Raw genomic sequence first — 27,244 nt, forward strand, 5'->3', positions numbered from 1 at the left:
TGTTCTCTCCTTCCAACCACCTCTCCACCTTCGACCCCCACTGACCCAAATGAAGGATCGAATTTCCTTTCCTGTGAGGTGCCTGCGGCCTGGGAGCTCCTGCCTGGCTCTGCCAGCAGTAGAGGGCTGCGAACCCCTCCAGGAGGTCCCCTTGTTCGAGCAGGGGCTTAGTGTTTCCCTCTGCCCGGGAGCCGGTGGCAGTACTGGTTGTGGTAGCCCTTGGCCAGCCGGGTGGGGACCTGTCCCAGAGTAGGGGTGTGTAGGGCGCCGCAGGAAATCTGACCCTTCTTTGCTGAGAGAGACTCCCAGCTGGCGCGGGGGGGATGGAGTCGGGGCTTCCTGGGGCACCCTGACTGTGCAGGAAATGCAGGGATTGGGAGGCGGGGGTCCTTGCCCGGTCAGCTTTTTATCCCAAGCCATCTCTGGTTTATTGAATTGGATCACGCCAGCTGCTGACGCCACTTCCCCCAGACGATTCTTACTGAAATCTGAGAATGTAGAATCCGTGTTTCTGCCAGGGTAGCCCCCCAGAGCTCCGTGGCGGACGGGTGGGGACCCGGGGACAAACCGGCCTTCCCCAGCAGGCCTTGTGGCTGTTTATATAAACAATGACTTTTGCAGCTGAGACCTGCGGGCTCCCTAAGGATGCAGTCACGTGATGGCGGGGTGGGGGAGCTTCCCCTGTGCCTCCCTGAGTCCTACTGCTCATCCTTGTGGTTGGGCTAAGGAGGTGTGTGTGTGTGTGTGTGTGTGTGTGTGTGTGTGGAGCGAAGGGCTGTGGGCCAGGCTCCAGATCTGGCCAGCCCCAGGTCCCCACCCCATCCTAGGAGGAGGAGGGATTAGAGCCCCAGGAATAGCTTGGTGGGGGCTGGGAAGACTTGCATCTTCCAGGTTGGAGGGGTAGCAGCAGATGCAGCTACTCTTGCTCCCCCTCCTCCCCATGACTGGGTAATCCATCTAGGTGCCTGGAGCAGGCAGCCCTGGGCCTGAGCCTGTTTCTTTCTCCTCAGAGGAGAAGGGAGATGAATGGGAACCTGAGAGCTAACTGAGACAATTTCCCTGCCCCCCTCCACTGATGTCCAACTCCTGTCTGGCTCCCCATTGCTTCTGGTGTGCCCCTTTGCCCCAGCTGCCTTTTTCTGCAACAGCATCTTTGATGTAATTCTAGGGAAAGTGGGCATGGGCCATGTCCCCTCCTTGTAAGTGGCCGTGTGTCACTGGCTCACAGAGCTACTGTTCCTCCCTCTTCAACCCCTGTTCTGTGGTCTTGGGCAGTTGGCTGACAGCTGGTGGGCTATGGATGCTGGACTTGGCCAACAGCAGGGCTGGCCATGCTCAAACCTGAGCTTCTTGGAACTGCAGTTGCTTAGTGCCACAGCTGTTCTCTGCCCCACGGGTACTAGTTAGACACCCTGGCCCCATCAGAAGCCAAGGCATTGTGACAGGCATCCTGGCTGTCTCTGAAAGTAGACTTCCTTCCATCCTTTTCCTTCTTGGTTCAACTGCAGGCCCTGCTCCTAGGAAGCCCCATACCTCAATCCACATCAATCTTTTCGTTTGCTTTCCTGCCACTCAGAATCCATCACAGGATGGGTGTTGCTAACAGGGCTCTTTCTTTAGCATCCTCTGGTGGTGTTCAGTACCCACTCTAACTCCCATTGCTCATGGGACTTCAATCCTACTGCCTTACAAATAGTCCTACCACCGTACTCACCTTGCCTCAGTCAAATCAATGAGTAACTGGGAAATTCCTATTTCCTTATTCTCATAGGAGGGCATTTTTTTGTTGAAGGACAACAGGACTTATGGTGGAAGGGCCAAAGAATATTCATATAGGAAGAAGTGCTCCCGATCATTCATCCTCTCTTCTCTCCGCATCCCCTTGCAGCTCAAACATCCACCAAGACTCAGAGGGTGAAGCGTGGTCAAGGGCACCCTGCCCTCTGGTGCTGTGGATCTCTGTGGGAGTCAGTGAACCAGGTCTCCTGTGTCACTCCATGGATCCTGGGTTGCTGTTACCCACTGATCCACCTGCCTCTACCACAGTTCTGGGCAGATCATATGTGTGTACTTTGGGCATTCACCAATAAGTAAATCACCCACTAGGTGCTTAGGGTTTATGAGCAAATGAAGGCATTTGGGGGGCTTGGCTTGGTAGCTCTGACATAGGCCTATGGATGGGCTGATTTGTGTCATGTGCTACTTTGCTGTCCCTTGTTCATCAAATCCTGTCTAGATGTGAGCCAGATGCCTTGTCCTAGCCTGAGCCCCTGGTCGTGGTCTCAGATGGGGTGTGTGTGACTCTGGCTTGTGTGTAGCATATTCCTATAAGGTCTCCTACCACCACTGTTGGCGTCTCAGCTACCCTCAGTGTGCCTGGAGCTCAGGCCTGTGGGCGCCATGAGGTCATCTTCCCATTGCGTTTGGCTTGTCGGACCCTCTATAAATGACTGTGTCCATTTTTGGGCCTCAGAAGGGTGGCTGGGCAAAGCCAATTTAGGGTGGAGCCTGGGTCAGATGACAGAGAGGATTAGAGGTTGGCGGATTGGGCCCCTTGGGGGATGGGTGACTGGGCAGAAGGACAGCTGGGGTGCAGGGGATGGAATCTGTTCTGCTGGCGAAAGGTCTGTGGCCCAGGAGTCCTCAGAGCATGTGTCAGGGAGGCTGGGCCTTGTTCTGGTGGAGCTGGGCTAGTGATGAGCACAGGAGAAGGCCTTGGCGAGGGTAGAAGTGTGTACTTTCCCCTTCCTGGCTGGCCTTCCCTGAGAAGGCTGGACAGTGGGGAGCACCAGCTGGGAGGGGGAGGTCCCAGGGCTGTCCATGCACACACTGCGCTGGCATGCTGAGCAGATGCTCATTAAAGGAAGGGGCAGTGGCAGTTATTTATAGGACCCTGACACATGGCCATGAATCTCACCATGTTCCTCTGCATAGTCAAGGTCTCCCCACACAGTAGCCTTGTCAGCCTCTTCAGTAGGAGCAGGCCTGGACACCAAGCCTATCCTTGTAGCAATGATAAGAGTGACCAGACCACACTTAAGAGCAGGTGCACGTGGCCCTTTTAACATGAGGCAGCTGGGGCACAGGCAGTCCTTGCCACCCCTCCAGTTATACAACCCTGTGATGGAGCTCAGTGCCCACCTGGGCCACTGATTTTGCACGTACTTTTCCTCCTTCCCAGGCCTCAGTCCAGAGCTGCTGCACCAGAGCAGCAGGTGCTTTGTCCATCTTTGCCCTTTCCTCATCTCCCCTACCACTCCCTACTCCTCAGATCACCTGTCTTTTCCTCTACCTTTCTCTGTATCTCCTTGCTCTGGGCCTTTTCCTTCTGAGTTTGCCCAGGCTTTTGATGCACATTCCAGACTGGGATCAGCTTCCTTTGAACTCAAGTTATTTATGAACTCATTACCTGTGGGAGAGAGGGATCCTGGCATCTTATCTTGGTGTGTATAGGGGCTCTGGGGCATTGGGTTTAGGCAGGTGGTGAGGGGAGTTTGGAAGCACAACCCTGGGACCTCTCTGAGCTCCTGTAGGCTTGGGTGGCCTCAGTACAGTGTGCTGGCAGGACATAAGCCAGGCAAAGACTGTTTGGTCCAGGGGGCAAATGAGGGGGAGTGTGATGGACTACCAGGGGCACAGGGAAGGAGAAGGGGTCCCAGGAGGCGTGAGTATGGACTGTGGTGTGGAGAGGGGAGTGTGAATGATCAGGACATTAGCAACATGGAAGAAAAGGAGTGGCCATGCAGCAGTTTCAGGCCAGATGTGATCAGGTCTTGAATATTGGGGAAATCGTTGTACCCCAGGAATTCAGGGAAGCTGAACATGACTGCTCTTCCTCATCCTCACAGATCTCCCATCAGGACTCCCTTCTTATTTTTGCTCTCTGGCACCTGGCCAGGCCTTTACCCCTGTAACCCAAGGCTGAACCTTCCGTGGTCCTTTTGCTATGAGGTTCTAGAATCCCAGAGTCCCACCTTCTGCTCAAGGCCTATCCTGCCCTTCACCATGTGAATGACAGCAGAGAGTGCGTGGGCTTTGGGATCCCCTGACTGGCTCTTAGATAAGTCGTGAGACCTTTCCAAGCCCTGTTCCCTTTTGTTGAATTGGGGATAATGATGGTTCCTCTTTACATGCATGCTGTGGAAAGCAGAACCTTTGACAGGTTCCTGGCACATAGCAAATGCTCACTAAAGCCAGCACCACAAAACCCTCACCGGTAGCCCTCCCTCCCCACACAATCCCTCTTTCCAACTCCTCTCCCTGGGAGTGTCCATTACAGGCCTCTGTAGACAGCTAATCCCTGCTGAGCCCTTAGCTGATCAGGGTTTAGGATGCTGTCACAGCCCTGGGGTGGTGCGTGCGTATGTTCATGTGTGTGGTATATGTGTCTGTGTGTGCTGTGTGCATGCGCTTGTATGTGGTGTGTATAGGGGCAATCTATGGCAGGCGGAATCTCTTGGACTGGAGATCAGACTGTTTGGGAGTGAATCTCAACTCCTACACATAAACTGTGACTGGGCACATTTCCCTTGTCTCATCTTTACTTTTCACGACTGGTAAAGTGGTGATGGGGTTTGCATATTCATTCATTTATTCTCACAACAAGTTTTCAGTACCCACTATCTTCTGGGCACTGTTCCAGGGAGTAGGAATCCAGAGGTGAACAGTCTAGGACCCTGCTTTGCTAGAGCTGATATCCCAGTCAGGGAGACTTAATATACAAATGGTTATGGTGACAGGTAGCCACAGGAGCTAGAAAGCAGTAGGGTGTCCTGTATGTGAGACCTGTGCTGATCCAGATGTGATGTGGGATGTTGGCATACAGTGGGAGGGTTGGGTTGAGGTTGTGGGAAGCTTCTGGTCTCCAGGTGAGAGGGCACCTCTGGGAGCAGAACTTCCTATTGGACATCAGGTGTGTTATGCTTTTCTTTTCTTTTGGTACTGGGGATTGAACCCAGGCACACTTTACCACTGACCTATATCCCCATCCTTTTATGCTTTCTATTTTAAGACAGGATCTCACTAAGTTGCTTAGGGCCTAAGTTACTGAGACTGACCTTAAAATTGTGATCCTTCTGCTTCAGCCTCTGGAGTTGCAGAAATTATAGGTGTACCCCACCATTCCTGGCTTATGTTGTGTTTTTCTAAAGCCACCTTTTCATCAAGTCTCCTTTTGGAATTAAAAATACAAAGAAAGGATACCAACGTTGAAAGTACCAAGCAGGGCAGGTCTGGGCAGATGTGTGTGTAGCTTTGGTGGGTGTTTGTGCAGGGCGGGGGGCAGGGCCTCCTATGCTGGATGTAGGCTGGGGGAGGTGGGAGGGACTGCTAAAAGATGAAGAAGACTGTGCCAGAGATGGGCTAGACCAGGAGGGCCATGTGTAAGATTTTCACACAGACCGGTGACTGGCATAGCACAACGACACAGCCTTAGAGAACTGGGGTTGAGTACCCCCCAGGCATTCTTACCCTAGGCTAGTCACGCTGACTTCTCTGATCCTCAGTTTTCTTGTCTGAGGTAGGCGTACTTGCTGCCAGGGCCATTGGGAGATGAAATGAAAACATGCAGGGGAAGCTGCTTGCCCACGGTGGGGACCTAGAGCCACCAGTAGGATTTAGCATCTTGCTATTCTTGTGCCATCTCATGGGGAAGCTGGCACCTGGGCTTCTGTGCACCCCTGCCTCAGTCTGCCACCTTGTAACAAGGCCACAGGGTTGTGCACATGCCAATGACTGACAGGGGTCAGGGCTGAGGAATGGAAAAGAGAAAGGCAGGTTCTTCCTGCCCCAGGGGAAAGTTTGTCAAATATTAACTTAATAATAATAGCTGTGGGTTACTGTATACCTGCCATGTGCTGTCATTCCTGCCAACAAGTGAGGACATTAGGAGTCCCTTGAGCAAAGGAAGAAACTGAGGTTTGGCCCAGTGGTGTGATTCCCTTGAGTTGTCCATCTCTGTAGTGGTTGAGGCAGTGGGTCTGACCCTGGAGACTGCCTTTTAGACATGCAGATGAGATGGCAGTCTCCAGACTGGGGACCCTGTCTGTCCCTCCAGCCCCACTTGGAATCCAGGCTTATACTTTGGGGTGTATGGTAGACTCTGGGGTGATGGGAAGACATGGGGTTTCCAGAAACAAGTTCAGAGTTAGGGGTTCATGCATCATGAGGACAGACAAGACCCTGTGTGCTTGTATTTTCCTCAATAATAAAAGCTATGTTCAATTTATCCCATCTAAAGAGGACTCTGTATTCTGAAATTGTGTCCTGCCTACTTTTGTTTCAGTCATTGCTATAATGTTTCTTTGCTGAAATGATAGCATTACTAGTCACTTTTTAATGTGCTTGGGGAGGAAGTAGACATGCTGCCGATCATACCCAGGCACACAGAGAAGTTTTTCTCTGGTGAGGGACTCCTACTCTAGGTCCCTTAATGCCTACCTCTGTGGCTTGGGTTCAGGCTCGAGGCAGGCCTGTGTGTCTCTGCTTATGAGGATGGATGTCGGCCTATATCCTATTGTCACTGTGGCTCCATACCCCCAACTTGGGCATCCAGTTGTCCCTTGATATCCTTGTTTGGTGGGTTCCAGGAACCCCGCCTTCCAGTTGCTAAAATCCTTCTATACTCAAGTCCCTCATATAAAACCATGTGTTATTTGCATGTAACATAGGCTTGTCTTCCTTAAATCATCTCCAGATTATTTATAATGCTAATATAATGTAATTGTGATTACATTAGTTATTATACTGCATTGTTTAGGGAATGGTGTCAAAAAGTCTGCATGTTCTGTATAGGCAGTTGTTTTCTTTTGAAGATTTCTGATGCGTGGTTGGTTGAATCTGTGGATGTGGATACACAGGGTTGACTGTACTTCTTGCATGCATGGGTGCACGGCTTCTGTGGCAGCAGAGAGACAGCGCTGATGGCTCTCAGAGATTCTGGGTTTCAGGGTGCAGGGTAGAAGAGAGGGACTGCAGGATTTGGACTGGGGTAGGAGGTGCCAGTCCCACTCTGTCTCTACCACTGTGGAGTGATCTAGTTCTCCTTCCATACTACCTTCTCCCTTGATCAAATGGCATGATGAGTGGACAACACAGGGCTATAGGGGGGCCTAACTTAAGCCAGTGGCTATAGCATTTGGTGCTAGGTAACAGGGTTCTTGTGATTGGCCAGGGCCCTGCTAGGGAGTCCTGCCTGGTTTTAGGCCAAATGCCAAATGGGGCTTGGCCTTAGTCCTTAGCAGATGGGTATTCATAAGAGCCTATGGGTGACAGAGGAACTGGGGCACTGACTGGTGGTGGTGGGGATTCGTGTGATTGGCTAGACCAGATACTTAACTGTTAACGCAACCTGCCTCTGCTCTCAGACGCAGTTCTCAGGCTCTTTGCTGAACCTCTTCCCTCAGCTTGCAAGGACCTGTGCCCTCTCTCGCTCCCTGACCCAGATCCTGAGTGTCACAGCAAGCAGATGCAGTGGGATTGGGGTCACAGCATGGGGCAGGGGAGGAGTCCAGACTTGGAGCCTTCTGGGATAGAGCTTGGAGTGCTGTATCGGAGTAGTGTCCCCGGGAGTGGGCAATTGTACCTCCAATGTTGTGCCTGGTTCCCACTGCTGCCTCTGTCTCTTTGGAAGCGCTATGAGCTGTGGACATGTCCCCTCTGCAGTGCGAGGGCCCAGTGCCATGGGCTGAAGCCTGGATCATCATGGGAGTGAGTGAGTGGGCGGCTGCAGGCAGCAGCTGCTACATGACTGAGCTGGGGAGAATTCATTGCTGCCAGGACTGCTTGCTACTCTCAGCTCTTCTAGACCACTGCAGCCTCCTTTCTCAGTGTTACCAGGGCACCCTTTTCAGCATGTTGTCTCACCAGATATGCTCCTTGCTTTTTTGTTGTTGTTATTGTTATTGTTTTGATACTGGGGATTGAACCCAAAAGGCACCTTACCTCTGAGCTACATTCCAGCCCTTTTAAAATTATTATTATTATTTTTTTTGAAAGGGGACCTTGCTAAGTTTCTGAGCCTGGCCTTGAACTTGCAAACCTCCTGCCTCCATTTCCTGCCTCAGCCTCCTGAGTTGCTGGAATTACAGGAGCACGTCATAGCACTGGGCTGGCTCCTTGCTTTGTGTGCATCACTTCTTACGTGGGTTAGATCCCCTGAGGGGACTGTAGCTTACCTATGGGTGGTGACTATGGCCATCTTATTATCTTATTTGTATTCTCTCTTATGTCCATTGTGGGCCAAGATGCTGAGAGGTTCATGATGGTGCTGTCCATGCCCCCATGGAGCTCTCTGCCTTGCACACAGTGCCCATCCTGGGACTGGGGGCCAGGGAGGGCACCAGAGGGAATCTTGAGGTCTATGCCTCGGGCCTGGGCAGTCAGGAAGGGTTCCTTGGGGGAGGTGAGTCTGAGTTGAATCCCAGGGCGAATGAGGCAGGCTGGGGGTGGGGAGACATGCTTCTGGCAGTGGTGGGAACAGCACTCCCAAGGCTTGTTCAGGTACCTGGAAAGGGTGAGTGTGGATGGGGTGAGATGAGGCCTGGGTTTGAAGAGAAAGGTAATTAGAGCTGAAGGCCTGGGATGTAGCCTGTGGGCTTTGCCCCAGACCCATGTCAGGTTCTTCAGCATTTTTCTTCAGGTGGTGTTTGAACCTCTTTTCTGACTCCAGGTTTGGTTCAACTAAAGTCTGGGTGTTTTATTGATCTGGGTCTTGGGAGCTTCTGGCTTTCTGAGGAGGAAAAGACTGAGGCCCAGGAGAGGTAGTGTGCCCTGAGTCCCCAGAGGGAGCAGCATCAACTAGAACAGAATCTGGACATTTCCAGGAAGGTACAGGGGGACAGGGACAGGGTTGGGCTGCAGTCCTGGAGTCTACCTGTCAGGGTTGGGGCCAAGGGCCAGGTGATACCTGCTGCTGAATTGCTGGTGGACAGCATCCTGCACCAGCTCTGTAGCTGCACCATGCATGTCTGTTTCTCTGTCTGCTTCAGAGCCCAGGGTGACACGAAGAGGGTGTGACACTGCTGGGCTTGGAGAGCAAGTTGGGAGGGTTGTCAGTTAATTGCTCACCCTTTCGGGGCACCCCTGTGCTCTGCTCTGCCCCTTGGGGCTGGCCATTAAGATGGGCAAGGGTAGTCCCCTTGCTTTTGGATCAGAGTGATCCTGCCAGCTATGGAGACCCCTGACTGCAGGTTCACACCACTGGATGGGGACATAGTTTTTGGTGTGTGAATGTAGGTTTGGTGGCACCAGCTGGTTGGTGATGCTGATTGGAGCTTCCAGAGATTCCTGTGGCTGCAGGAGTTTTGTTGGACTTCAGGACCAGACGGGGTATGAGGGAACAGGAGAGTCTTTGCCAGACCAGCCCCATTTTCCAACAGCTGTGACTACTTTCTTTGGACCCTTTGCTCAACTTGCCCTCTCTATGGGGCTTCTGCCAAGATGCCTGGGCCCTGGGGACCAAAGTGGCACTGAGGGGCCTGAGCCACGAGATATCCCTTGTGGGGACCCCTGCTTCTCATCTAGCCAGTCCTCTGTAGCTCCCCTGTTCTTCTGGGCCAAGGTGGCATCAGCTGTCTTATTCCATGTTGTCCAGTCCGTGGATAATTGTCTCGGGGGTCAGATTCTGGTGATGGGGTGGATGGGTGTGCTGATCAGGACTCAGGACTCCTGGCAGGTGGGAGAAAGGAAAGAAGATTCAGGGGTGTGTGGGGCGAATTAAGAACCTTAAACCTTTGGAGAGACCAGGGGATTCGTCCTGTAGTCCTGGGCAAGTCGCCTGCCCTTTCTGTTTCATCCTCTGAAAGTGGTCTGGAGAGAGTTCTTGTTCCTGGGGTTTGTGTGAGGTTGAAGCACTTGGCTTGGAGCCTGCTTCCTCGTGCTCTGCTCAGCCCCAGGGAGATCTTGGGAAAGCCCTTGACATCTCACAGGTGCACACCATTGTGACTTTTGTGTTTTTTCTGTGCTTATGACAGGTCTCTTGAAATTGAACTTTGCAGTGTCCTTAAAATTGTTTTCCTGCATAGGCTGAAAAAGCTAAATTGGGAGGTGGAGACTTCACTTCACAAGGGAGAAAGTCAGAGCTCTCCTGAGCTAGACCCTGATTGAAGGGGGCGGGATGGAGGACACATGGCTCTAGGTGGGGCTGCATGTTTAAGGGGCCAGAGGAGGGTCTCAGAGTCATGCCTTCATTCACTGGAGGAGCCTGATGTGCACCAGAGGAGCATGAACTTGAGAGACCTGAGTTGGGCCCTGACCACAGAGCCCAGTGTGCCCATTTGGGAACTGGGAATACTGCAGCCAGCAGAACTCTGGTTCCTGTAAGGGGTAGTGGCAGCAGCTGAGCTCCTACTGGGTCCCTCTGGGTCTGGATGGTTCAGGACCATCTTAGCATCTTCACTGAATTTGGTAAATTACTAAGAACCATCACATCTACCACTGCCATTGTTTCTCTCTGCCCTGTGAGGTCACTGCACAGAAATATGGTCCTCCTGGGCAGATGAGGACACTGAAGCTCAGGGGAACCCTGACGTTTCCTCCCTTCTGGTCCTCAGAGTAGCCTTTCTCGCTTGCTGTTATTCCTCTCCTGGAACTTTGGAGATGGTGGGGGAGGGTAGAGGGATGATTATTGAAGAGCAAATGTGTTTTCAAATGAAAATCAGTGTGTGGGCTGCAGCAATCAGGGAGCACCTGGTATATGTTTGGGGGATGAGGTTGGGGGTGGACCCTTGGTTACCCAGGAAGCTGGCATGTCAGAAGAGAAGGTGGCAGTAGAGAGCTGGACCTCTCACTGTTGGAGATTTCTATATGTCCCCTGGGATCCCCCACCTACTCCAGGAGGAAGGCTGGGTGCAGGGGACCCGGGGGGCTGCAGGAATCAAGGGGCCCCAGAGATTCAGGACTGGATCTGAATGAATCTGGTCTGACTCTGTGGTCCCCAGATCCTCAAGGTGTCAGGGAGAGCTAGGTCAGATACCATATCTCCCACCTCCCACCAAGATAGGTTTGGGAGAGCTTGGGGAATTTAGTAGTTTGAGAGGCAACTTAAGACCAAGTGAATAGCCAGGAGTATGAGCTGAATCTTGTTCTAAACTGGGAATCAGAATCCATAATTAATTGGATGCACTTGCTAAACCTGGGATAGGACCCAAATATTGTTCTTTTTCTGAAATATAAACTAAGCCAGAAGTTTATTTCTTGATGTCCTCTCTTCCCTCCAAGGACTCAGTGAAGCAGTGTGTCCTGGAAGCCGGCCTGGCTGAGCTGGAATGTCACCTGCTTCCCCAAGTGGGCCAGCCTGGCCCTGTCCTACTGGTTGGGTGGGCAGCAGGCCTGGAGAAGGCCATAGCTGAGGCATGCTCTTGTCCTATCCTGAGGACTTAGAGGGCAGTGCTTCCCCATCTCTGTTGGTTAGGTGGGGGTTGCTCCAAGGCTGACTTTGGGCGGACTGCAGAAGCTTTGCTGAGAAGTGGGTGCGGGCTCAGGGCCTGGCTGGGAGAGCTGAGTCAGCGTGTGGGAGACTGCTCCGGAGTGAGGACAGAGCTGCTGCACTCGAGGGTCACCCTGCCCGCTGTGCCACTCAGACCAGAGAGGCCACCCCCGTAATCTGCAGCAGCTCTGTTTCACTCCTGCGCACAGAGTTGCTGCCTTAGCATTGCAGTGCACCTAGGGGCCTGGAGCTGCAGAGGCCTCAGGCAGGCAGCCTGGACCTTGGAATTCTGCTCCTCGCGCTCCCATTACTGCAGCCAGTTACTAAACCTTTCTGGCTCCTGTTCACTCTTCTATAAAATGGGGTAGCAGTCCTGCCGGCTGAACCCCAGTCCTCAAGGAGGATGATGAATTCTATTGTGCATCTCTTCCTGGCCCTGGGCACACAGCAGGCACACAGCATGACGTGAATTGGAGCGTGAAACTTCAGGAGATAAGGGTGGGAAGGGCTTTGCAAAGTATGGCAAGGTGGAAAGAGTATCACTTTTGAGTCTTGGTGGCCCAGGTTCAAATCCCAGCTCTGCTCTCCCAAGTCCTTTGGCCTCGGGCGAGTTGTTCATCCCCTGGGAGCCCCAGTTTTCCTGTTCGTGGAATGGGCTTATCATGAGGATTAAATGGGAGAATGTGTGTTTTCATTTCACACTGAGGACACTGAAGGTCGAGGAGCCAGCTCTGGGACAGGATGGGGTGGTGGGCTGGTGTGGGGGTGTTAGGCCACACTGTGCCCCGTGTGTGTGAACTCTTGGGGCGGTCATTCCTGAGGCCAGACCTTGGCCCACCAGCGGTGGAAGAGTTGAGGCCCTGCTTGGGATCTAATGGCCTGAGGGCCATCAGAGGGCGTAAGGAGGGGAAGAGGATAGTCTGTCGAGGACCTTATAGGTGCTATGCCCCAGCTGCACTGTGGAGCCCCAGCCTTCTCAGTCCTTGCATGGGGTAGCCAGGGATCTGCAGATCTCCACCCCAGCCTTGTCCCCTGCTCCTTCATTCCTGTGACTGGCTGCTCTGTCTGGCAGATCAAGGTCCCTTTACTGGAGAGTGGTATTTCCTCTTGTGAAGAGGGCTGCATGGGAAGGGACAGTTAGGGATGAGACCCCGCAGGCACAGGTGGGGTGCTGGTCTTGGCTGTGATTTCTGGGATCCTGTGCTCTCTCTTCTGTGTCCCTCCTACCCCTCCTCCTACCCCTCTGAACTCACTGCTGCATCCCTTTTCCTATAGGCTTTGGTGAAGGCCAGCTTGTTGAGCCAGAGGGACCTGGTCACATGCCTCAGACAGTGAGACTGGGTCTTCAGGGAGGGTGTTCCACATGAGTCCTGGAAGTCAGAGATGAAAGGGCTTTCGTGCTCTGGAGGCTGGCGACCTGCCTAAGGCTGTGGGTTAGTGACAGTCCTCTGACTGCCCCCTACATTGTCCCCTTGAGCTGGTGAGCAAAGACATTTAATCAGGAGGGTAAGTGAAGACATTCAATCAGCAACATTGTCTCATGCTGGGCAGCAAGCTGGGCAGTGGTCAGCCTCTCTGAGCTCTTCTGTTCCTTTTACTTCCGTCTGATGTCAGTAGGGCCTGGATTATGGCTCAGAGAGGTTTGGCACCTGTGAAATCACACAGCTTGTCAGAGTGGGGCTGGGAGTCCCCCTCCCTCACTTTCCTGTCTTGGCTTCTGCTCAACTGTATACAGACCTCCTGCATCTGGTGGAGGTGGTAGACAGTGTCTTCCCTGGCCCCTTTACCTCCACTTCAATCTCCCCTAAGAACATTCCTCCTTGCCAACACAAGAATAATAGGTGTGGGATCAGCAGGGGGAGACTTGGAAAAGTTCCATCTATGCCCCTGAATATTCATTCCATCTGCCAGGGAATGGGCACAGGTAGGGGCAGAGCCAGGGCTAGGGCCATGGGCAGGTACAGGGTTGAGGGCAGGGGCAGGGCTAAGGGCAGGGCTAGGGACAGGGGTGGGATTTAGGGTCCCTGACTCTCTCTGCCTGTTACTGTTTTCTCTTGCTTCTCCCCACTGCCCTCATCCCTAGTAGCCCCTTCCTTCTTCATCCCTTCTCAACTCTACTGTAACCTCCTCTATGGACTTCTTGGGGGATCAAGTGGTGGAACAACCCTGTGTTGGGATAGGACCCCTCTCCTCTGCTCTGGACTCTGGACCTGCCAGCCTCACCTTGGTTTCCCCATTTCCAATGTAGGAGTCCTTCTCTATGGTGCCTTGGGTGCTGTGTACTGTGGACAGTCCAGGTTTGAGGCAACAGACTCTTAGCACAGTGGCCGGGAGACCCAGGCTCTGGGAGTGACACATGGCTGCAATGAGGGTGGCCCTCCCACTGCTGTGCTGCGCTTTGAGTTTTGGTGGTGGGCAGGACTGGGTGGGAGCTATTTAAAAGCAACTCTGGGCATTCACTCCACTGAATAACAAAAATAACAATGGTGTCCAAAATAATATTGATGCTTTTGAAGTAAACACATGTCTTATCTCTGTTACCATTTAGTAGTTCTGGTGTCACAGACTTGGAAACTGAGGACCCTGATTAATAAGTGAAAAACCTGGTTGCATGCCGAGGTTGAGTTTCTCAGACAGCAACAGACACGAAGAGCTGAGGGCATTCAGAGGGAAGAGTGAGTCTTGTGCCTGGAGGAGTTGATGTGAAGGGCCAGCCAGGGCCTGGCATCTTCAGGGAGGCAGGACAGTGGGGGTGATCATGGCACTAAGACTTGTTGCCCACCCATACACTCAGACCTTTGCTCGGCCCAGAGGGTGCTGGCAGGCCCTTTCCCTGCTCTCCTGGGGCCCTCAGCTCTGTTCCTTCCCAGTATGGCTCCACGCTGAGCCAGGAAAGCAGGTGCTGAGGGGCAGGTGGGAGGCGGATGGGCTGGAAGGGCAGATCCCACCACTGTTTATGGCCAGCATCCTGGCCTGTGCTGAGAATAGCACCCACGCTTGTGTGGGGGCACAGGTGGGGCGGCTATGCTGACATCTCAGGACAGATGGGCCGAGGGCTGTGGCCAAGGGTGTGGTGCGTGCCTGTGGAGACACCCTGTCCTCAGTGGGCCCCACCCAGCATGAAAGAAGAGGCCGGAGAGGCGCCCTGTCACCCACATTCTGCTGCTGAGTCCTCGCTGCCAGCCTTTGGACTTGGCATTGGGGGTGCCATGCTGACGCCCAGCCAGGGTTTCTTGTAGTGGGTGCTGCGGGTCCTACAAGCTGGCCTTGCTGGAAGGGATACTATTTTGAGTTGCTGTTGGTTGATTTCCACGGAGCCTTGTACCACTTTACCCTTTTAACCAAGCGGACCAGGGTAAGGGGGTGGGGGATTGCAGGTGTCTGCAGAGCTGTGGGTGGAGGAGGCCGCTGAAGAGAGCTTGGTCCCAGGGGCCATGGGGTGGGTTGAGTTTTGTTTTCCCAGAGGAATGCTGAGCCCTAGTGAGTCATGAGGGCAGGTGTATGGGGCAGCAGGCACCCAGAGAGGCATGTGTGGGCTGGGTGTGGGGGAAACTGGGCAGGGTGAGGATTGGCGGGTTAGGTTCTCCAAGGTTTCTGGCCTGGGTAGGCGAATCCCAGGTCAAGATAGGGGTAAGAGGAGCTGGGGTTGTGGCTCAGTGGTGGAGCGCTTGCCTAGCATGTGTGAGGCACTGGGTTCGATTCTCAGCACCACATATAAATAAATGAATGAAAATAAAGGTCTATCAACAACTCAAAAATAAATTTAAAAAAAGATAGTGGTAAGGGGACAGAAAAGGAAAACTAGTCACCATTCTGTTTTAAACTGTCTTGTCTACACAGTCATAACTCATTTTAAAAATACCCCTTGGAGGGATTTCTTGGCTTCATCTTACTGATGAGACTCAATGACTCAGAGAAGTGAAGTTACTGCCCAAGGTTGCACAGCCTGGGCTTGCTGCCTGCACCTCTTGCCCACTCACCAAAAGGGGCACTCTGCTGGCTGTTCCAGACTAGTTACTCTAAGCTGGTCACGGCTCTGAGTGAGTCACTTTGGTGGGAGGGATTGAAGAAGGGGATGGGCAGGGAATGGTGGGGAGTGTCTGTGGGTCCTGCCTCTCCATGTCCTGCTGGGTTTTTGTTCAGAGATGTGCATCCTTCTCAATATGTCTCCTCCCTAGTGTGGGCTCCAGGGCAGTGACCTTGCTTGGGTCCCTACAGAACAGGTTCAGGTATACTGTGGCCTCAGAGCATGTTCTGTTTCTAGCCACTCAACCCAGGGGCCTAGGGGCCAAGTCCTGAGCCAGAAGAGGGGACTCACTGTGTGTGTGGGGTTGCTCCTGGGTCTGGACTATGAGGGGTGAAATCAGGTGGGGGGCAGCTTGACCCACTCCCAGGGGTTGGTGAGAAAGGGCTAGTGGGGCAAGTTTGAAGGTTGGCTGGTGCTTGATTGGGTCTGGGTGGCCCTGGCCCTTCCAGGAACCCTGCTACCCACTAGTGGACACCTGGTTCTGCTGATGACTGAGCACGAGCTGGGCCTGGTGGATGGTCTTGGAGAAGAGGGAGAGCGTCTTCACCAAGCCCTGGGCCCAGCACTGCCTGGGCACTGGAGCTTCTCCATCCCTCCTTTAGCTGGCACCTCCTCTTGGCTGACTGGCTCACCCTCAGCCCATGTGGCAGGTGGTAGGGGTGGCACGTCAGAGTCACGGGCTTGGGAGCCCAGGCCACATGCGAATTCTAGCTCATTGCTTATCTAACCCCTGAGCCTCGGTTTCCCCACTGTGGACCACCTCCCTCTCCTTGTAGATTTTGAGAACTCGTTCAGCTTTGGGATGCCTTTGTATGAGCTGCTCTTCTGTCACCTCATGCCCTCCTCTTGGCTAGCCCAGCTCCTCCAGCTCTTCTGAGCTTATTCCCCCTATCTTGACTCTGGCCCGTTGCCTCTGCTCCTGCTGTGGGCTCCCTGGGCCTCCTGAGCCCAGCCTGGCTTTTTGTGGAGTCTGGGTGGCCCCACCCTGGCTGCCTGGCCATAGGCTTATCTCTGAACTGGCTGGAATTTCAGGCACCCTGGGAGGGATAAAGGGAGAAAGGGAGGCGGGGCTTCCTGGTCCCCCAGGGTTAACTGGACACCCTTCCCTGGGTCTGAGTGTCCCTTGCAGCTGAAGAAGGGAGCATAGGGGGAGGAGACCTGACTTTTCCTCCCCCAACCCTCCCCCTCCTCCCTTCTTTCTCAGGGGGTGTAGACTGTCAGACACCACTGCCCCCCACCAGCTGGGAAGGCAGCTAGACTCTTTGTACTTTGATTTTTGACCAGCAAGTCATAGTTCAAGGTATTGTTGTGGGACTGACATAGGTGGCGAAGTTTTCTTTGTTTTTGTTTTTTAAAAAAATTTTTTCTCATTAGTTATACGTGACAGAATGCATTTTGACACATCATACATAAATGGAATCCAACTTCTCACTCTTCTAGTGTACACGATGTAGAGTCACACTAGTCTTGTACTCATATATGCATATAGAGTCATAATGTCCGATTTATTCTACTATGGTGGTCAAATTATTATTTTGTCAATTAAGAACAGAAGAAAGAAAATCAGACATTGGTTTTTCCTCTCACAGTGTTTCACTAAGGAAAGGGAAAATCACTCAAAAGAGGAAGGTGGTGGTCATTCTGGAGTGACAGCCTCCCTGGAGAGGCCAGTTGGCTTCCTTAGTCAGCTGTTCTGACCAGGAGCCCACAGAAAAGCGTGATGAATCTTTGTGGTCTGGTGTCAGAGGGCAGTGACTTCCGGAGCACAAGGACTGGTTCAAAAGGCGGCTCAGATCCCCATGTGGGTGGGACATGGCTGCGAGCTTCCGGGGCAGGGCTGCACCCAGGCTCGGTGGACTCCATGTGTGTTTTGTATGTCATCGCAGAAATCCTTGCAAACTTCACATTCTCACCCGCAATCTGTCTGTGTTGCTTATTTCACAAAAGTGTTTTCTTTACCAGTTAAATCCTTGGAATGCAGCAAGATGGAGTGTGTATCTTGGGCAGTAAACCCCACATGGGTTGCCGGCTACTGCCAGGTGCCTGTGTCCCCCAGCTCAAGAATCACAAGTGGAGTTTGGTCTGTAGAATTGGACAGGTTTGGGTCCTGCCTGACTCTGCTACTAGTTATGTCCCTGGACCTCAGTTTCTTTATCTATAAAGTGGGGCCTGAGGGAGGCCCCATTTTATCTTCTTTATCTATAAAGTCACCACCTGAGGGAGACCCAGTGGTATGAGCCCAACTGTGAGGGGTGTTAATTGGACCAAGTGTTAATTGGACCAAAACAGGGTGATTGGACCAGAGACTCCCTGAAGGCCCTGCCTTGCAGTGTGAGCTTTGTGGGGCTCAGGGGGCGGGTCAGTGTCCTCAGCTGGGATCTATGTAGCAGGCACATGGCCCAGAGATGGAATCTGATGGGGGAGGGGTTCCCTGTGGAACATTTTCCCACAGGGGAAAGGCAGTGAGATGATGACCTGTCCCGAAGCCAGCTCCTCCTGCCACTACCTCCCAGTCAGTGTGGGGAAGTAGGTCCCTAGGGTGGAGACCCAGAGAGACGCAGGGGAGAAAACTGAGGCCAGGGCATAGGTCCATCTCTTGGGGCAGGTTGAGTATGTGTTGGTGTGGGGGAGGGGAGGAGCCTCAGGAGGAAGGACCCTCCATTCCTCACCGAGAGGTGCTCAGCCCTTCCCAGGCCAGAGACCAACTTGGGCTTAATGTTGATTTCCCTTCGTCCAGTTCTTTCTCCAGCTGTCTTGCCTCATTTGGGGTTTTCTTCCCCTGGTCCCACCCTCTGCCTCCTGCCGGGCTCCGTGTCTTCCTCGTGGTTCCTGCTGTGCCTCCAGAGACGTCTGCCCTGGAGGGGGTGTGCGCATGTGTCAGCATCATCTCACATCTGGGGGAGCTTGCACTCATGGGGGTCTGAAGGCTGAAGTGCATTGCCTCCTGGGGATGGAACACCATCCTTGACACTTGTCTAAGACCAGCGTCTCAGTGCTTCTCTTTCTTAAAAAAGTTATTGTATCTTTGGAAGGTAGAAGGCAAAGTCAGATGCACGTCCAGCCCTGTGCTGCAGAAGTCTAAGGTTTTTTTTTTTTTTTTTTAAATCACCTGAGGTCTCAGATCTGGATTTGATATCTGGCATGAGCTACTAGTGGCCCTGGGCCCTGCTTCTGGGGCTTCATTTCCCTGTTGTGACCACAGCTGCAGGGTTAAGGGGCCCCACAGCCTGCAGCTTTCCCACAGTGGTTGTGCCCTCATCCTATTCCCTCCTTCCTTGGTCGCCCTCTCAACTTGGGCCTAAACTTCAGACCTAAACCTTCACCATTAGAATTCCCAGCCTCTGGGCAGAGTGTTGCCATTCTGAAGGGGCAGAGCAGCTGACATCCCCCTGTGTGAGTTCCCTGAGCTCTAAGAGGGAGAGGCAGAGCTTATCTGGGCTAGATGAGACATGGAAGCTCTCCCATGAGCCGTCCCATCGGCTGGGGACAAGAGTGACATCAGCAAAGAGGGCCCAGTCCTGGCCAGATCACCTCAGCATCTATTCCTGTTTCCTCCTTCACAAAGCAGGACGGCCATATGCCCACTTGCTACTGAAAGGATGAGGAAGAAGGGAGGCTCTGGCTAGAAGAGGCCCAGACTACAGTATAACGCCAAGAGTGTCCTGCAAGGCCCCTGGGTAACCCCGAGCCAAAGTTTCCCCTGGAGCTCCACTGTGCTCAGTGTCTGACTGGAGTAGCCTGGTGGCCTTGGCCTGAGCACAGTGGTGGGCCCAGAGGGTGGCTGCAGGGACCCTGGGCCTGTCTCACTTCCCACAGGAAGACAGATCTGAGCAGCATTTGCTCATGGCCACCGCAAAGCCACAGATTCCTGGCTCTGCTTCCATTTATCAGTGTGGCTGAATCCTTTAGCATCTTTGCCCTTCCTTTTCTTATCTCTGAAGTGGGGGTAATGATCTGGAGCTAACGGCATGTATGAAGACTAAATGCCTAGGAGCAAAGAGCATACCTTCCCACCAAAAGGAGAAGCAGTGAGCATACCTGGCCACTAAAGAGAGTATGGATTTCTTGAAGAATTAGCTGGTTTAGGACTGAGACAGAGAAGGGACAGGCTGAGTCTGGAGCATCTTCTAGTGCCAGAAGGAAGTACAGGAAGATTAATGGGGACATATCCAGAGGCTCCCACTGGCTACATTTGGGACATTTGAGCATCAAAAAGAATAATGATAGAAATAGATTTATAACATATAGAGTGTAAAACAAAGACATGAGTTTGTAGTGATACCTTTACCACCCTCCCCTCAAAGACAAGATTGAGGGAAGCTCCTCTTTAGAGAACATTGGGGCACGTGGAGGAGGCTGGGCGACAGTGGAGTTCCTTGAAAATGACAGTGCAGTGCATCTCAGACTTTGATGTGCATACAATGCACCAGGAGGTCTTGCTAAAGTGGAAATCAATTTAGTGGATCTGAGGTGGAGGCTGAAATTCTCTATCTGAACCAGGCTCTCAGGCGATGTGATACAGCTTATCTGTGGACCCCACTTTGAGTAACAAAGTGATTGTCAATCTGTGGGCAAAATGTTGTCATCTATGGGCATTTACACAGTGACAGTGATTACCTTTCTCTTGACTACTTGTCAAGAGAAAAATTACCTCTCATCTCTATAATCCCAGCAACTTGGGAGGCTGAGGCAGGAGGATCATGAGTTTGAGACCAGCCTCAGCAACTTAGCGAGGCCTAAGCAATTTAGTGAGACCCTGTCTCAAAATAAAAAAAATAAAAAGGAGAGAAACAAGATGTATCCCATTTGTTTACAATAAAAATAAATTAAAAAAAAATAAAAGGAATGGGGGGTATATCAGTGGCTAAGCACCCTGAGTTCAATTCCTAGTTACCTTCCCCCCAAAAAAAGAAAAGAAAAACTTCTAGCTCCAGAAAATCTGGCAAACACGACTCAGACCATGTGGTCAAGTTTAGCATACCAGGTAGGGGCGATCCTGTGCTAGTGCAGTTGGAAGAGCTCAATGTCACCTCTGCAATACTCTTGCCAAAAAAAAGTTCAACCTCAGCATAACCACAGGAAAATAACCAGATGAATCCAGAGTGTGGGGCATTCCCTAAGGGGCTGGTGTGTACTTTTAAAATATTGTCAATATCGTAAAAAAGAGTGATGAATAGCTTCGTGGGAAAATGTTCTGAATTAAAGGATCCTGCAGACACGGCACTGTGTGAACTGTGCTTGGATTCCACATTGGAAAGCCAAAAAGTCATCTATACGTGAGGGACATTTTGGGGCACAAGTAGGGATATTTGAATATGGACTGTACATATAGTCCACATATGTATGTCTATATGTACATAATATTATTAAATACATATTAAGCATATTGGGGGTGCTTGTGGCATTATGGATATTTAGAAAATATTCTTAAGATCTATGCTGAAGTATTTAGTGGTGAAGTATTTTGGGGTGAAGGGTCATGATTTTGCAGGCTACGTTAGGTTAGTTAACAAATGTAAAAGGGACCAAAGTGTTTTTATATAGAGAGATAAAAGCAAGTGTGGACATGTGGTAGCAATTGGGTGGCAGACCTACAAGTAGGGTAGATGGCTGTATCTTGCACTATTTCGGCTTTTTTTGAGGTTTATCTTTTCAAAATAAGAAGTTTGGTGGGTGTATGAAATGTGGCAGTGAATGGTGGCTTTGAAGCTCTTTTCTGACCCCTTTGCCCTCTAGCGGAGGATTACTGAAGGCCAACCAGACCCCCCACCTGGCAGTGTGGGAGTGGGCTTAGGCCACTCCAGTGTCTGAGCAGATCACAGGGATGAGGGGGAGTCACTTGTCCCCCTGGGGAGGTGCCAGCAGCAGTCAGGAGAGAGCCTCCTGCATGCCTGGGAACAGGTGGGGGTTGTGTTTTGTGTTTGAGAGGTCTTGGAGCGGGGGTTGGGAGCCTGAGGGGTCTGGTGACAGGGATGCCCTGTAGGACTGTCCTCAGGGAGGCCAACTCTGTCCCTGAGGATCCAAGACTCCCCTTGCTCAGCTTCACTGTTGCCCCAGCTTTGTGGGTCCAGCCATGAGAGGTCCCTCAGGGCAGGAGTGGAGGGGAGGGAGAACCTGGTACCCCTTCTCTGCCCACCTCTGCCCACCCATGCAGACTCTGGTCTCATTGCAGGCTTGTCCTCTGATGTCCCTGGCATTGCCAGGCATGTCCCTCAAGGCCTCAGAGGTTGTGGTGGTGAAGGCCTGCAGCTGGTGGCCCTGCCCTGTCTTCCTGGGAGGTCCCTTGAGCATCAGAGCAGAAGGACAAGGGCCCTGTTCAATCAGCTGCAGCTCCTAGCATGACTGGGGGTGGGAGAGATTCATAAGAGAGAACCCCAGGGTGTCAAGGAGACAGCGTGAAACCCAGAGGCCCTGGGCAGGTGGGCAGATCATTGCCTTTGGCCTGATTCTGGGGATCCCCTCTCACTTTCACCTTGGAGAACTATCTCCTTCAGAGCCAGGCCGGGGGAAAACTGCTGATGTCTTCCGTCTTCTGCCTGCCTTCCTGCCTGGGGAGCTTCGGTGTGAAGTTGCAAGGGCGTGAGGGCGTGCATCCTGTCACTGTGGTCCCCAACCGCAGGCTCTGCTGGGAGGAAGAAGTTCGGGGAAGACACCCTCCCCCCCCCAGGTGGGGCTCACTCTGAGACAGAGCCTTCCTGCGGCTGCAACTGGGCCGGTGCTGGGAGGAGATAATGAAGAAGGTGAAGGCCAGATATCTTTTCTGGGGTCTCAGCAATGTGGTGGTGGGTGGGAAGGATGGGAGTGTGTGTGTGTGTGTGTGTGTGTGTGTGTGTGTGTGTGTGTTGTAGGGTGTGGGAAACACTGGGGGTGACCTAGGCCTCATCTCTTGCCTCCTGCTGCAGGGTGGGAAGCAGGTGCCTGGGCCAGCAAAGCAAGCTTCTACTTTCCCGCCTGGAACCCTGGATCAGGGCTGACTGAGAATGTGACCTTGTCCCTACCTCCCTCCGATTTCCCTCCTGGCCCTGGGTTTGGCTCTTCTCACTGGTCCTGGGTTCTGGGAAGTGCTTATCCTTGCCCCATACCTTGCCATTCAGGCTGTGGGTGTGTTTCCTCAAAGTGCAAGGGACCTGGCCCTTCTCTGGGGTGGGGCAGAGATCAGAGCCCCCAGAAGGGGATTGCCTGGAGCCCAAAGCTCAGCCAGGGCAGGTCACACAGACTGCTCATCTGAGCAGTATCCTCCCCGTTTAACCCTTTTCCCTCCCTGGCCATGGCCATTCCTGACTGGATGACCTCAGACCATGGGTCCTGATTTGTCTGTACCCACCGTCTGTCACAAGGAGGTAAGCAGGGAGTCCTTGGTGTCTTGAAGTTCATGCAGGAGTTGAGGAGATAGGAAATGGTGAGTAGCTTGTGGGGGGCTTCCCCTCCCTCTGGGTTTGGTGGCCCTGCACTGACATGTGCCTTTTGGAACTCACTCTTATGTTTGGGGCTGTTTAGAGACTTGGCACGGTTCCCCATAGCAATGGGAGAGGCTGTCCCCAGAGCTCCTGTTCATGTTCTAGGCTGTGACAAGGGCCACACTGCAGGGATAGCAGGGCCTCCTCCCTTACCCGAAGCCCATGGGACCCTCTTGCCAAGCCCCTGTGGGCCCTGGCACCAGGAAGCACTGTGCCATGTTGTATCTGGGAACCTCCCAGCACTCCCAGGGGAGAGGCTGAGCTGTGTGGATGTTGGCGGAAGGCGGTTCTGCAGCCAGCCACGCGGCGGCCTGTTGTCGGCACTTCAGCTCCACTCACGTCTGGCCTCAGGCTGAGAATGTGGTGAGAGGAAGCTTTGATATGAAGTGACACTGAGTGGCACTGATAAGGCTTCCTGAACTAAACATTGGTTCTGCTGGCCATGTCCCATGGCCTCCCTGCCTGCCCCTTCCTTCCCTCTGCTAGCTAGGTGTGTCCAGCCTGGGCCTCGTCTTCTGTCACGTGAACAAAGACTTCTCTTTGTTTATTACAAAATGAGACACCTATGGTTAAGTGTAGGATGAATGTAAATGATGCTGGTGGTCTTGGGCTTCCCCCGGGCCCAGGCGTAACCCTGAGAGAAAGTGTGAACAGGACTGTGCCACCTGGCCCTCCTCATCCAGCTCCTCATCCTTCAAAACCCAGCTCAGTTGTCCCATATTCCCTGAGCCTCTGCTAGACTAGGCTCATCCTGGACACTTACTAGCCCCCTTCCCCCAGTGGTCTATCTGCGAGCTGGGCATAGGAGGCACCCACTCATGGTGTGTTAAATGGGTGGGATGGATGGACCTTTCAGAGTAGAGGGTCAGGTGTGTGTGTGTGTGTGTGTGTGTGTGTGTGTGTGTGTGTATGTGTGTGTGTGTGTGTGTGTGTGTGTGAGAGAGAGAGAGAGAGAGAGAGAGAGAGAGAGTGAGAGATAGAGAGAGAGAGAGGGAGAGGGAGAGAGTCACCTGAGTGAAGGCAGTGGTAGGGATGGAGAGAGCAACCTTGTGTCCTTACCCCAGGATGGGGACAGATACTGATGTGACTGAGCAGCCTGGGCACTGGGGCTGGTCAGAGAGGCCCCCTCCATGGAGTCTGGGCTGTGGCGAGGGTCCCACTCCTGGAATGTAGAACTAGAAGCTGCTCTGAGTGAGGTGGTGGGATTTGTCCCTGTCCTGGGACAGGCAGTGCCCCATGTTTCTTTTCCCCCTCTGGCAGCCCCACTGGAAACTCATTGAGGATGGGGCCTCGTGTCCTCCTTCCTTGTCCCTAAGATGGGGTGAGTGCAGGGAGGGTTGAAGAGGGCCGCTTCCCTGGGCCTTGGCTGTGCTGCATGTATGGTGCTACTCCTGTTTAAAAGTTCTGCACTTCACGGCTGAGTGCTTTCTGTCCAAAACACAGGAGGAGACTGAGGCCAAAAGATGGATTGTTTTGTTCAAGGTCACATGGGTGCCCTTGAAGCTCCTGGCTCAGGTGTGCCAAAAACCACTGACAGTATCTTGTGTGTCTGTCCTGTGTCTAGCCTGTGCGGAAGCTGCGGACCCAGAGATGATGGGGATGCTGTCCCTGACCACAAGCTGCTCATGTGGGTGGGGGAGGGGCATGAGGTGGACACTCAGGCACATCACACAGCAAAAAGGAAACGGGTGCCAGGCCCACAGTGATCCAGAGTTTTTTGGGGAAGAGAGAAGTCAGGGACAACTTCACAGAGAAACCTGAGCAAGGTTTGAAAGGATGCATAGGAGTTTACCTTGTGCATATCTAGGGTGTGGGGACGAGACCTCTGTCTAGCATCTTGGGTTGCTGTCTGTCTGGACCTGGTGTGAGGGGTGGGGATCTCAGACCCAGTTTCCAGCAGTGTGAGGCTGCCCCGTGGGCATTTTTGGGACTTGCTGTTTTTTGAGTATTGTGGGCTAGGTCCTGCCATGGGTTTTGAAACCCTGGAGGTGAGTGTGGATGGTCTCTTCATTTTGCAGATGAGACCCTTGAGTACTGATTTTTTTGACTCATGGAGGTTTTGCTTTGGTTTTCTCCTTTTGCTCCAGGGTCAGTTCCTGGCACCCAGCTGTGCTTGCCTAGCTATGTCCCTGGGTTGTAGCACTGAGTCCTTGGTGGCTGCCCCTCTTGTCCACCCCCACCCTCCCTCCATCCTGTGGGACCTGCAGTGGCTTTGAGAGATTTGGACATTCTCTGTCATGTGTCTCATCTCTTCAGTCTCCTCTGTCTGTCCTCTACCCTGGCTACCAGAACCCTGTGTGCTTCCCTCTGTCTCCAGGCTGGGATCCACCTCTGAGCATACCTGCTGCCCCAGTAGAGATTCCCAAGGCAGGTAGAGAGCAGGCACCTGGCGAGAGATGACCAAGAGCGCTGGCCTTTCCATGCTTCCTAGGTTGGACCAGGAAGGATGTAGCAGGGCAGTGACCACCTTGCAAAGTCCCGTCAAGGGTGGTAAGGTCCTGGCCTGGGCCTGAGTGAGCAAAGTTGACATTCCAGGAAGTGTGGCCCACCTGAGTGCTTTCAAAGGGAAGATGTGCCAGAGAACATGGCAGGTGGTGACCTGCTGGCCTTGGACAGCTGCTGGTTTGGCCCCCTTGCTCACAGGGCTCCCTGTCCTTCTTGCCTCTAATTTTGCCTCCCCTGCCATTATATCTTTCTTCCTTACATGAGAGCTCTGGGGTTGGAGAAAGCAGGGCCAAGGGAGGGAGGGCAGGTCCTTCTGGTCAGGGCTTCCTCTCAGCCTCCTGATTGAGGTTCCACCTTTTTCTAAGTTTTTCCTCTGTTTTGGATCTCCCTGTTTGCCCTTACCCACCCACCCTACCTCTCCACTTCCTCTCCCGGACACAGCGGAGGAGGGACAGCTGTGAATGATCAGGACAGACGGGTGGGGAGGAGGGTAGGGACTTACCTCGGATGTTTCCAGCTGAAGTAGAGCATGTGGTTGTGTGTGTGTGTGAATGCATGCATATGTATGGGTGTGAGAACACGCGTGTGTGTGACCATAAGGATCAAGGCGGACCTGGCATTGCCTGTTGGGTTGTGGAGAAGGAAGCAGGGTGACTGGAGCAGGTTACACCAAACAATCTGTTTGGATTGTGAACTGACTCCAGGTGACCTCTGACTCAACCTGGCCACCCCTCTCTGCCCTCCTCCATCTGGGACAGTTACCTGCCAGCTCAGGGGCTCTCTGTGCCTTCCTGTGGTGGTCATGGCCCTTGAGCCCAGGCAGCGGAGTCATGTGGGGATGTGGGGCTGCCCGTCTCCTGCTCAGCTCACTTGTCAGCTGCCAGGATTGGGGTGGAGCTCCCAGGGATGCAGTGCGAAATCAGCAAGGAGTGGGTGTCTGGTCATTCATGCTGTCTCCCTTCTGGTTTTATCCCTTTAGCAAGCCTGTCCTGAAGCTAGCCCTGGATAGAAGGTGGGGAGGCTATAAGGCCCAAGGGACTGTCTTACTACCTTTATCCATTCTGTGTTGATAGAACAGAAGACTCCAGACTGGATAATTTATAAAGACAATGTGTTAGTCAACTTTCTGTTACCATAACAAATACCTGAGATAATCTACTTAAAAAATAGGAAAGGTTAGTTTTGGTCATAGTTTGGGAGATTTCAAGTCGTGGTTGCTTGGCCTGTTCCTTTTGTGTCTGTGGCAAGATAGCACCTCATTGTGGTATAGCAATCTGTTCTTATGGCAGCTGAGAAGCAAAGAGAAAACAGGAGGGGCCAGGGTTTCAATATCACTTTCAAGGGCACTCCCCCAGTGACTTCCAACTAGACCCCATCTCTTAAATGTTCCACTGCCTCCCAATAGTGCCACTGGCTGGGGACCAAGCCTTTAACACATGGACCTTGGGGATACTATCTAAATCATAGCAGAAAATAAATGTATTTCTTACAGTTCTGGAGGCAAGCAAGTCTGAGATAAATGGGCCACACCTGGTGAGGCCTTCTTGGCAAATCATAGATGGCAGAAGATATCACATGACAAGAGTGGGCATAAGAGGGGTCACGTTGCTCTTATAGTCAGCTCTCTCTATTCACAAGTTCTGCTCCAACCAACTGTGGATTGAAAACATTTGGGGAAAAAATTTCCAGAGAGTTCCAACAAGCAAAACTTGAATTTGCCATGCACTGAGCATCATACTGAACCCACATGAATGAAGCAATGTGTGGGCACTCCCTCCTGTAGCCTCCCACCATTCCAGACTCTGTCTCTCCAGCACTCCTTGAGCATCATCACCTCTTATCTTGTGCCTTGTTCCTCTACTATGTCGCTAGGCCCACAGTGGTTGTGTC

The 27,244-nt window shown here is 52.7% G+C and overlaps 1 protein-coding gene across 18 annotated transcripts in view; it reads left to right on the top strand.

Annotated features, from left to right (window-relative positions):
• Bin1 (bridging integrator 1) overlaps window positions 1-27,244 on the top strand; it is a 68,101-nt gene that overhangs the window by 807 nt on the left and 40,050 nt on the right. The gene's annotated exons all lie outside the window — the stretch shown is intronic.

This window comes from Sciurus carolinensis, chromosome 3, assembly GCF_902686445.1.
Source record: "Sciurus carolinensis chromosome 3, mSciCar1.2, whole genome shotgun sequence".
Lineage (NCBI taxonomy): Eukaryota > Metazoa > Chordata > Mammalia > Rodentia > Sciuridae > Sciurus > Sciurus carolinensis.